Source organism: Mandrillus leucophaeus, unplaced genomic scaffold, assembly GCF_000951045.1.
Source record: "Mandrillus leucophaeus isolate KB7577 unplaced genomic scaffold, Mleu.le_1.0 Scaffold466, whole genome shotgun sequence".
Lineage (NCBI taxonomy): Eukaryota > Metazoa > Chordata > Mammalia > Primates > Cercopithecidae > Mandrillus > Mandrillus leucophaeus.
The window spans coordinates 1427327-1438012 of NW_012104987.1; the positions used below are offsets into that span (position 1 = coordinate 1427327).

The 10686-nt window shown below is 38.4% G+C and overlaps 1 protein-coding gene across 2 annotated transcripts in view; it reads right to left on the bottom strand.

Annotated features, from left to right (window-relative positions):
- CHRM3 (cholinergic receptor, muscarinic 3) overlaps positions 1 to 10686 on the bottom strand; it is a 559390-nt gene that overhangs the window by 293620 nt on the left and 255084 nt on the right. Inside the window, exon 1 of one of the 2 annotated variants that reach the window (XM_011995028.1) lies at positions 7588 to 7695. The exons of the other annotated variant lie outside the window; for it this stretch is intronic. The gene's annotated coding sequence lies outside the window, so the exon portion shown is untranslated. Of the gene's footprint in view, positions 1 to 7587; positions 7696 to 10686 lie in introns of those variants that run through there. 2 annotated transcript variants of the gene reach the window in all.

Consider the following 10686-nt stretch of genomic DNA (forward strand, 5'->3'; position numbering starts at 1 on the left):
CCGTCTCAAAACAAAAACAAAAACAAAAACAAAATTACCAAAATGTGACAGAGACACAAAGTGAGCACTTGGGGTTGGAAAAATGGTGCCAATGGATTTGCTGAAGCAGGGTAGCTACAAACCTTCGATCTGTAAAAATCACAGTATCTGCGAAGCACAGCGAACTGAAGTACAATAGAATAAAGTAAGTCTCCGCCCACTTATTTTACTATTATCCTACCACTCAGACGACTATGCATATGCCCTTCTCATGAATCAGTACTTTTTATTTCTCATCAATGCCTGTTGTTCTAACTCCCGCTTTGTAAGACAGAGTTAATCCACCTCAGCATGGATGTGCCCTAATTTATTATTTTACTATCTACAGAATTATGGTTGCATCCTTTTTCTTATTATAAACAATGTAGCAATAATAATCCGTGTGTGTGTGTGTGTGTGTGTGTGTATACATATATATAATCCTCCTGAGGAGAAGCAATCCTCCTCCCTCAGGCTCCTGGGTAGCTGGGACTACAGGCATGCGCCAATATTCAAAAAAGAGATATTTTATACACACACACACACACACACACACACACACACACACACGGATTATTATTCATTTTTTAGTTCTATATTCCTAAAATTATGATTTATATGTTGTAGAGTATTCACATCTTAAATTTTGGTACATACTGCTAGATTACTTATCAAAACAGTTGTAGCAATTTTGTTTCCCATTTCCTCACCGTAACTGGATATTCTCTCTCTCTCTCTCACTCTCTCTCTCACTCTTTCTCTCTCTCTCTCTCACTCTTTCTCTCTCTCTCTCTCACTCTTTCTCTCTCTCTCTCTCAATCTCTTACCCACCTACCTACCTATAATTACCTATCTCTATTTCTATCTATATATGCGTCTACCTATGAATCTGATTTTTGGCAAGAAAAGTAGTGTTCACAGATAAATCTATTTATTATCTCTGGGGCCTCAAACAGTCTTGCAGCAAAGGCAGACTGAAAACAATCTTTAGGCAAGGTTCTGATATTGTGGCATTAAGAGGGAGATAATCCTTGAAAAATATATTTTGAGAAAACAACGTAACGATTATTCACAAAGAGAATTTTAAAAGACTCTGTCCTGTTGAGTAAAAACTACGACATGCTCCATTTAGTAAGTAGCTTTAACACAGAAAAACACATCCAGATCTAAAAGTCAATGCTGTTATTTTTCCCATGAAACTATAATTTTAAAAATGTCTAACTCACCAAATGGTTTCCTATAATTTTTAAAGTTCAAAAAAAAAATCTATAACAAAAGAAAAGGTCCAGTCTTGAAGCTCCTTAAAATTTTTAAAATAATATTATATCTTTAAAATGCTATTCTTTAGCCAGAGATGGCTCCATTTAGATACTTGAAAATATTAATCACCCTTTTCTTCAAGTAACCTTTCAGCAACCCCAGCTCAGGTGACTTATGATTATAGTCTATGAACCTGAGCCTCTCCCTCCACCCCCACCCTGACTCCCACCCCTCTCTCACTCTCTCTCTTAAGTCATAACATGAATGTGAAAGCCAGGGATAAGTAGTTCTTATTTTGGGCCAAACCAGTGTTACAGAGTTTGACTAAATAATAGTGTTTATGGGGGTTCAAGAAACCAATTTTAAAGGGGAAAAGTGTACCTATAGTTTTGATTCTTATAAAAGACACTCTTTTGGATGCTTCCGCCACGAACCAGAAACACAGCTTAAAGGACCACTAGTGCAATTTACAGTCCAATATCTCTCCATAGTTGGCCCGTCGTTCTCATCAATTACACGTTGGAACTGATTAGAAAATGAAGAATCAGTAACAATATTGGCTCAGTTTTAAAGCCTGCAGGCAGATATATTCTTAAATACTAGAAAGTAGCTCTATTTTGTTCTATATGTAGGACCTGCTTGTGTGGAGAATCTGTTTCATTTTTACTCTTCACTGCAATGGCAGGAAGTCTCCATCCAGGGTCTTCAGCAGCAGTCGAGTGTGGACTTCAGGCAGTCCAGACTCAGGCCCTTGGTTTTTCTCATCCACAGCCTGAAGTTAAAAACCAGTAATTTACCTTAGAGGAGTGATAGAATAACCATATGTTATAAAAAAGAGAAAGGGGGTCAGGTGCAGTGGCTCACACCTGTAATCCCAGCAATTTGGGAGGCTGAGGCAGGTGGATCACCTGAGGTCAGGAGTTCAAAGCTAATGTGGCCAACATGGCAAGACCCCATCTCTACTAAAAACACAAAAATTAGCTGGGCATGGTGGTGGGCGCCTGTAATCCCAGCTACTCGGGAGGCTGAGGCAGGAGAATTCCTTGAGTCTGGGAGGCAGAGTTGCAGTGAACCAAGATTGTGCCATTGCACTCCAGCCTGGGTGACAGAGTGAGATTCCATCTCAAAAATAAATAAATAAATAAATAATAAAAAAGACAGCGGAAATATGACATCTAAATGTCATCTTGACTACCTTTTACGTGATAGGAATGTATATTATTTTTCCTCGAAGATTTCTGTTTTCCAAGTTCTGTTTTTGTTTTAAATGGGCATATACTACATTCCAATTAAAAGGTGACTTGAAAACAAACCTCCTAGCAGATGAGGCCTGAGCTTCTCTCCAGGCTAGACAGGGGCCCCCATAACTGAAGCTGCATCAGCCTCTCTAAGCTTGCATTTACCATTTGGGCTTCTAGTTTCCTCTGTGACTTACCATTCTGCTTGTCATAAAAAACAAACAAACAAACAAACAAACAAAAACCTCCTACTCTCTATTCACATGTCTATCTCTTTCACAGGATGGTGGGTAAAGACTGCAAGCCCCAAATGTGCCCTTAAGTCCACATCACTGCCCAGATACACATTAAGACCAGGGGAAATATGTAATAAGTCACACCTGGGGAGTTTTTAACTGTATGCACTTCCCTGGGTGTTCTGCAGCCAAGCGAAACTCCTTAGAAACACAGTTGATAAAAAGAAAAAAGGAAACTTAACAACGGCAGGCAGAGAAGATTGATAAATGCTGCTAAGATATAGGATGAGCAGGATACTTAGGAATACTGCCATGAAACAATAAAAAGGCCTTGCCAAATGCTATTTAATGCACAAAAGGAACCTCCAGGGGCACACTACAGTGGTCATCTTACGTACAGACTGCCATCTGTTGTGAGCATGTGTGTGTGAAGAAGGCGATAGAAATCAATATTGGAACTCTACACCATGTACAGTGTGTTGTATGATGAAAGAAACTACAGATACTTTAATATCATATTGTAGGTTTAATTTTTTTTCCAATGTTTTATCATCTTTACAAAATCCACTCACTGTCTCTCTCCATATATATATAGATATATATATATATATACACACACACACACACACACATATACATATACACACATATATATATATAGTCTTTCGCTGTCAACCAGGTTGGAGTGCAGCGGTGCCATCACGGCTCATTGCAGCCTAGAACTCCTGGACTGAAGCAATCCTCCTCCCTCAGTCTCCTGGGTAGCTGGGACTACAGGCATGCACCACTATATCTGGCTAATTTTTTACATTTTTAATTTTTTGTAGAGACGAGGTCTCACCATCTTGCCCAAGCTAGTCTCAAACTCCTGGGCTGGAACAATTCTCCTGCCTCCGCCTCTCAGTGTTGGGATTGTAGGTGTGAGCTCCAATGCCTGGCCAAAAATTCACCCTTGCTAGTATTGTAGAGAGTCACCAGGACTGTCTGGATTCTAACTGATAACTGACTAAGATGATAGTGTTTAGAGTAGGCAAATTCAAGCAATCAAAAGACACTACCTAGATGGTTACAACACTTTCTAGATTCTACTGGATGTCCCAGGGCTCCACATATTCAAAAAAGAGATACGGTGCTCAAATAAATTTGGAAAATTCTGGGTTAAATACTATGTTACCATTACTGTTACAATGGGATTACTCAGAAATGTCAAAACTGAGATGTGGGCTGCGATCTTTCTAAAGGCAGCTATATTCTGATGCTTGCTTTTCTCAATTTTGTTTGACCATGTGGGGGAGCTATGCTAAATGATGCCCTGCACAGACAGCTCAGGATTCTTCTCTACATCAGTACAGAAAGAAACAAAATTATTCTTTAGAGTCTAGCTTAGCCGAAAATTGAATGTGTTCTTGAGTCTAGATAAGTATTTGCCCAGATTTCATAGACTCTATAACATCACAAAAGTAAATGTATCTTTTTAAGAAGGGAATGCTGCACTCTGCATTGCACAACAATGACTAATGGATTTGGAATATTTTTTAAAATCTGATAACATCATTTAGAAACACATATCTTCAAATACCACATTTTGAAATGTAGCCATGATATTCTTAGATATAGTCTTGAAAATCTAATGAGCTCCTGAAACTGTATTTAGCTAAAATTTCAACCTCTTAAATATTTGGAAAGGTCAGTTTTGATGTGATGAATTATAATTTTGGCAATTCCTATTGTACAGCTGTTCTCAGGAAATATAATACTGCTGGTACTGCAAACAACGTATTTAATTGGATTCCCTCAAGTTTTTCTTGTAAAAAAGTCTTCCAGAAAATGCTCAAATGTCCTAACTAAATACAGCTTTTTTTCTGCTGGCTTAAGCAATATCTTTGATTAGTAAATAGTTAAAATTTACTGCTGAATAAATGCCTGCCTGGAGCCAACGACACCCTGGCTCTACAGAGCAAAGGCACAAAGGAAGGCGTATCTTAAGTGAAACTCCCAATTAAAAATACGTTTGCAAAGAACAGTTGCATGGTAAAATGTACTCTATATTATGTTCAGCAAAACACAAACAACCTAGATATAAGTTGTGTGGACATATCCACAGTTTTATAAATATAAATCTATGCACAAAATAATCTTAAAAAGACATACATTAAATTTAGGTTTAAGCACATGAATTTGCTGAGTGAGGAGGACAACAAGTCTATTAGCAGCAATTTCGTATAGTTCAACTTGCAGATCACAATGTTAATAGTGCTTACAACTTGAGGATTGATAATAATAGTTATTTTATTTGTTTATTTAAGGTTCTTTCCTTTATTTTCCAAAGTGTTCCTAACTAGCCATCATTGGTTTTAGAAAACACTACTTTTTTTTTTTAAACAAAGATAGAGGCAAAAGTATGTTGAGAGATTAGGTTGCTTATTGGAGAGGAAGAAGTAGAAGGAAGGCTCTGAGCTCTGATTTCAAAGTCATGTTCAACGGTTGTATAGAGAGTGGAACATCTCACTAGAAGAGTGTCATGTAAGAAAGCGTCCTGGCTGAACCAAGGTTTAGGAAGAAACACTCGTCACATTCAGTGTTAAAGACTGCCCTCCTTTTGGGTCCAAGTCATGGAACAGAAGGGTGACATCAATTACATCCAGGATGAGGCACTATGGTAATGGAAATATTTGGGTGACATCAATTACACCCAGGATGAGGCACTACGATAATGGAGATCATTGGATTATTGATGTAGTAACATTTTTCTTTGTCACTTAAGATACTTTCCCTCTATTTAATTTGTGAGTATACAGATGAACTTCCTACAAATATCTATCAAAGTTGTATAAGTTGTTTATTGCTTGTGTTTATGGTTGCCCAATCAATGCATTCTAATAACCAAGGCTACTGCCTGGTCTTTCTAAAACAGAAGCACTCTAGAAGATTCCTGCCATCCTTCAGCCCCCATGCCAGATGACCAAAGGAAGTGTCACTTCTCCCACTTGGTAGGAGCACCAGGCCTGTACAACGGAAGGAGCTTTTCCCACCCGATTCTTAGCTGGTAACATGGAGGTGCCTGCGTCTTCTCTAAGAAAAACCCTCTTGGATCTTAGATTTAAGCGACTCACATTTCCTATAAAACAGAGATGCTCACCTTACATAAGTTTTTGAAAGCATGAAATAAAGTAGCATATAGAGTGTAGCAAATGTCTGGGACATAGAAAGTGTCCAGGAACCTGAAGCTACTATTTTTATATAACGGGACTGTGCCCAAAGGGTGGCTAACACTAATATGCTTTTTCAAAGCCTGACCTCCCGCATCCTTTTTCTTCAGGGTATCTGCCCCACCTGTAAGCTCCGTATCTGGCTTATTTGAAAGGCTATATGCTTTTTATTTGAGTATAATACCTTTGTATTCCATTTTCCTTTTTTAAATTCCAACAATCCTACTGTGTATAAAATAAGCATTACTTTGAAACACATTTCCTGAATTTTTGGCAATTAGACACTCATCTTGGGATTGAAAAATTCTCTCTCTCTCTCTCTCTCTCTCTCTATATATATATATATATATACACACACACACACATATATATATATCTGCAATCCATAAAATCATTCCTACCGTTTGTGTAAATTAAAGCACACTGTTTTCCTTAAGCCATATATAATATCAGCTATCCTGAGAAAATGTGTTTTGTCAGATAAGGTAAAAGCTAGGTTATTTAATTAGCTAAAAGCAGCACGCATCATTGGAAATCTGAGTTCCAGGGAAAGAACAGAGTTAGGAACTTAAGTCCATTTTTCCTGGGCCCAGCATAAACTTATTTTGTAAATAAGCATGAAAATTCTACCATTATTTCCATGTCCTCCAAGTAAGACCTGACAGCCATTATCCACATCATACACATAATATTAGTAATGAATCCTTACACTAGGACTCTAGTTTAAAATTCCATACTATGTGTGTCATTGCCCATTTGGATCTTTGGGTTGCTCTCTCAGTAATATGATGTAACTGAGGTTTTTATTTGTTCAGTTTTTAAGGGATTGATTTGATTGTAAATATTTTAAAAATAAGCAGTCTCTTTCCTACCTTCTGTATTTTTCAGAAGTCAGAATCTGATTAATTTTTGAGAAATGTAACTAATCACTTTCACTCACAAAACTTGGTCTCTAGGAAAGCACAGGCAGGACATAGGAATATCTGAACTACCCTGCTCTTTTGTTTTTCTCTTAAATGCGATCTTGCATCCTTTTAAAATGTGTTGTTATTGTTATTATTATTGGAGACAGGGTCTCATTCTATCACCCAGGCTTGAGTGCAGGGGTGCAAACATAGCTCACTGTAGCTTCAAACTCCCATGCTCAAGAGATCCTCCAGTCTCAGCCTCCCAAGTAGCTGAGACTACAGGTGCACACCACCACATTCATCTAATTGTTTTATTTGTTTATTTATTTATTTTTGTAGAGAGGGGTATTTCACTACCTTGTTGAGGCTGGTCTCAAACTCTTGGTCTTAAGCAATCCTCCTGCCTTGGCCTCCCAAAGTGCTGGGATTACAAGTGTAAGCCACTGTGCACAGTCCATCCGTCTTGATTACTGCTGTCAGCACTTTACATCCTGATTAATGACTGGAGTCATTACTGTGGGGTGAGTGTGTGTGAGAGAAGGAGACAGAGACACAGACAGAAGGTGAAAGCGAAACGGAGTGAGTCAGAATGAGACAGAGAAATAGAATAAGAAACACACACATGTAGAGGGAAAGACTGCCGGGGGAGAGACAAAGACAGGTACACATACAGATACACAATGACTGATACTTGTTTTCCTTCTCCCAAAGCACTTACCCCATAGAGCCTTTGCTGCCACTCCCCTTCTACCTGCAGACCTTTCGTCATCTGACATTGAGGCTTCTGCTGTTTGTCTGTGTGTCTGGGATGCCAGCTCTGAATTCTGCTTCATTACGTGGTACTTGAGATTGGGAGGGGTTTCCAAGACACATGTTGTGTGAGCATCACTTTTCTATAACTACATACCCTATATTTAAATATACATATAGATGCAACATTGTCTTGAGTCTTTTCTTTAAAAAAAAAAAAAATCACATATTGCAGTTTGCTGCTCTGAAGTTACTTGTTCTGCTCCAAGTCACTAGTCATTTGTTGAAGATAAGCTCTAACAAGGCAGAAACAGCCTTAAGGATGATCAGATGTTTGGCCTTTCTTGTGCACACCCTACATGCAATCTGTTCTTGGTTTAGCAAAATCTCGGGCTTTGTGAAACATCACATCATCTCTTCACTTAGCTGCTTAGGTCCTCCTAAAAGTGCTGGGAGAGCCATATGGAAAACGATGAGGGGCATCCCAAATCACATCTGCCCCATTTGCCATACAGTTTTCGGCAGCATTCTCCTAATCTTAGGGCCAACAAAGAAAAATAGCATACACAGACAGGGTTTACTTAATGCCAGGCAGTTTTCCATAACTACTTCATAAAATTCTTACAATAACTCCATAGTTAGAGGGGTATTCTTATCATCCCTGTAATTGAGAAGGGGAAATTGAGGTCTGAAAAATTTAAGGAGCTTCCTCAAGATGGCCCCATTAGCAAACCAGCAGTGGTAAAGTGTGAACCAGGGAGCTGGAGCTCCTGATCAATACACCGTTCTACACAGCTCTTTGGTGAGTCCATCCCACCTCACTTCACAAGGACACAAGAGTTGAGAGGAAGCTCCTGTAAGAACTGTGATATGATGCTCAGCATCCTTTTAGGTGCATGTTTGCAGGGAGTGGAAAAGAAAGCCTGGAGAAGAAAACTAGAAATTCACTGCTTCTTGGAGTGCAGGAATGCTACCCTGTCCAAGTTGACATTTCTCAGTGCTTAGTGAAAAGTGAGGCTGGCAAGCAGTGAGAACAGGCCGGTGTCTGTTTATCTGTGGATTTGATTGCTTTTTTTCTTATCTGTCTGAAGAGGAGGGCATGCAATTCACAGAACAGGGAGAAATATTTTCTGATTTAAGGAAAAGCGTAAATTGTAAAGAACACTTTGCAAAACTCAGAATATCCTGAAATCCATAAGAGGTGACAGTTCAGTAAACAAAAATGTACATTTCAGCTATATAGCAATTAATAAAACTACCTAAGAAAAATTAAGCAATAACTGGTTAATTATACATTATATTGTGTCTTGTGATATATTAATTAAAGTAAAAATTAAAAGTATGGCACATGTCATCTAAGACTCTTCCTTTTAAGAAGCTTGGAGCAACAGAAATTGTGATTGCCCCTTTGAAATGATGAAATGGTGAGATCTAACAAAAAAAGGTGTGGCGCTTCCATCCCTGAATATCTCTAAGCAGAGAAAGAAAAGAGACTGCCAGGTTCATGAGGAGATGAGAAAGCAAAGAGCTAGATTAAACGCAGAACAACCTGGGCTCCCCAGCTCTGTGATCCAGCAGTTATTTTATGAATGAGTCTATGTACATCAACTCATTTACATACATTAGAATCATATATACTGTAGTTAGAATTATTAAAATCTGTTAAAATTGTCTTATTCACTTCATTTTTTGTCAGCATCAGAAACATCTTAATTGTAACATTGGTAATACGCTTTTGGTGTCTGAATTGTCATGTTATAGAACTTTGCATCGTCATGCAATGATTCCATTGTTCAGAGAAAAATGACTCAAATTAGATTTTCTATTAGATGCAATAAAACATGTCGCTTGCAAACCTTGGATTTGGTCAGTGTTTAATGGATTGTCTCTTGACAAAATATTATATGTTTGAAAGTCAAGCTAGAAAAATGAGCATATCAGAGTGTATCACATTTAATGACTATAATTGAGAAGGACTCAGTTTGCAATTTTTAGACTTTTCCAGTAAGATTAACTTTATTGTATTTCATCTCATTATATTCATTTTGGCAATTTTATTGCTCAGAAAGGGAAATAAAGTTACAACTCAGATTTATTTATTTATTTGTACAAAGGTTCACTGGAGGAGGAAAATTACGGCACGATTTATAATTTGTTGCTAAAAAATTCATTACTGTTCAAGGCATTTCTTTTTTTTTATTTTTTTTGAGACTGAGTCTCACTCTGTCACCAAGCTGGAGTGCAGTGGCGCGATCTTGGCTCGCTGCAACCTCCGCCTCCCGGGTTCAAGCAATTCTCCTGCCTCAGTCTTCTGAGTAGCTGGGACGACAGGTGCGCACCACCATGCCCACGTAATTTTTGTATTTTTAGTAGAGGCTGGGTTTCACCATGTTGGCCAGGATGGCCTTGATCTCTTGACTTAGTGATCTGCCCGCCTCAGCCTCCCAAAGTGCTGGGATTACAGGCATGAGCCACAGCACCTGGCCTAGGGCACTTCTTAAAAGAAAACATTTCAGTGTTTTATAAAAGCACAGAGGGTGGAAACTAAAGTCAAGCAGACTTGATGTGAACTCTACTCTGTCACATACTCATGACCTTGGGAAAGTGTCTTTCCTTGCTGTGCCTCAGTTTTGTCATTTTAAAAAGGGATCACAATACACACAAGCTGATGTGAGGACCAAATGGTTTAATGTAAAAGTGCTATTCACTTTTAGCTATTATTGTATCCACATGAAGCTACAACGTGTTGCATGTATATTTCAGATTAGGAGCAGCATTAGAGAGAACTCAATAACCATGACATGAGAAATGGGACTGTAATGCATTGTTTAAAAAGAAATTTTAATCATATGTGAGAGAGGTATTAAAAATAAGATGCATAAATTCTAGTATCACATCTCTTGAATAGTAATACTAGAACTGGTTCATATTTTTGATTATTCTTTTAAGATTAATCTTAAAGGATAATGAAGTTCGGCCGGGCGCGGTGGCTCAAGCCTGTAATCCCAGCACTTTCGGAGGCCGAGATGGGCGAATCACGAGGTCAGGAGATCGAGACCATCCTGGC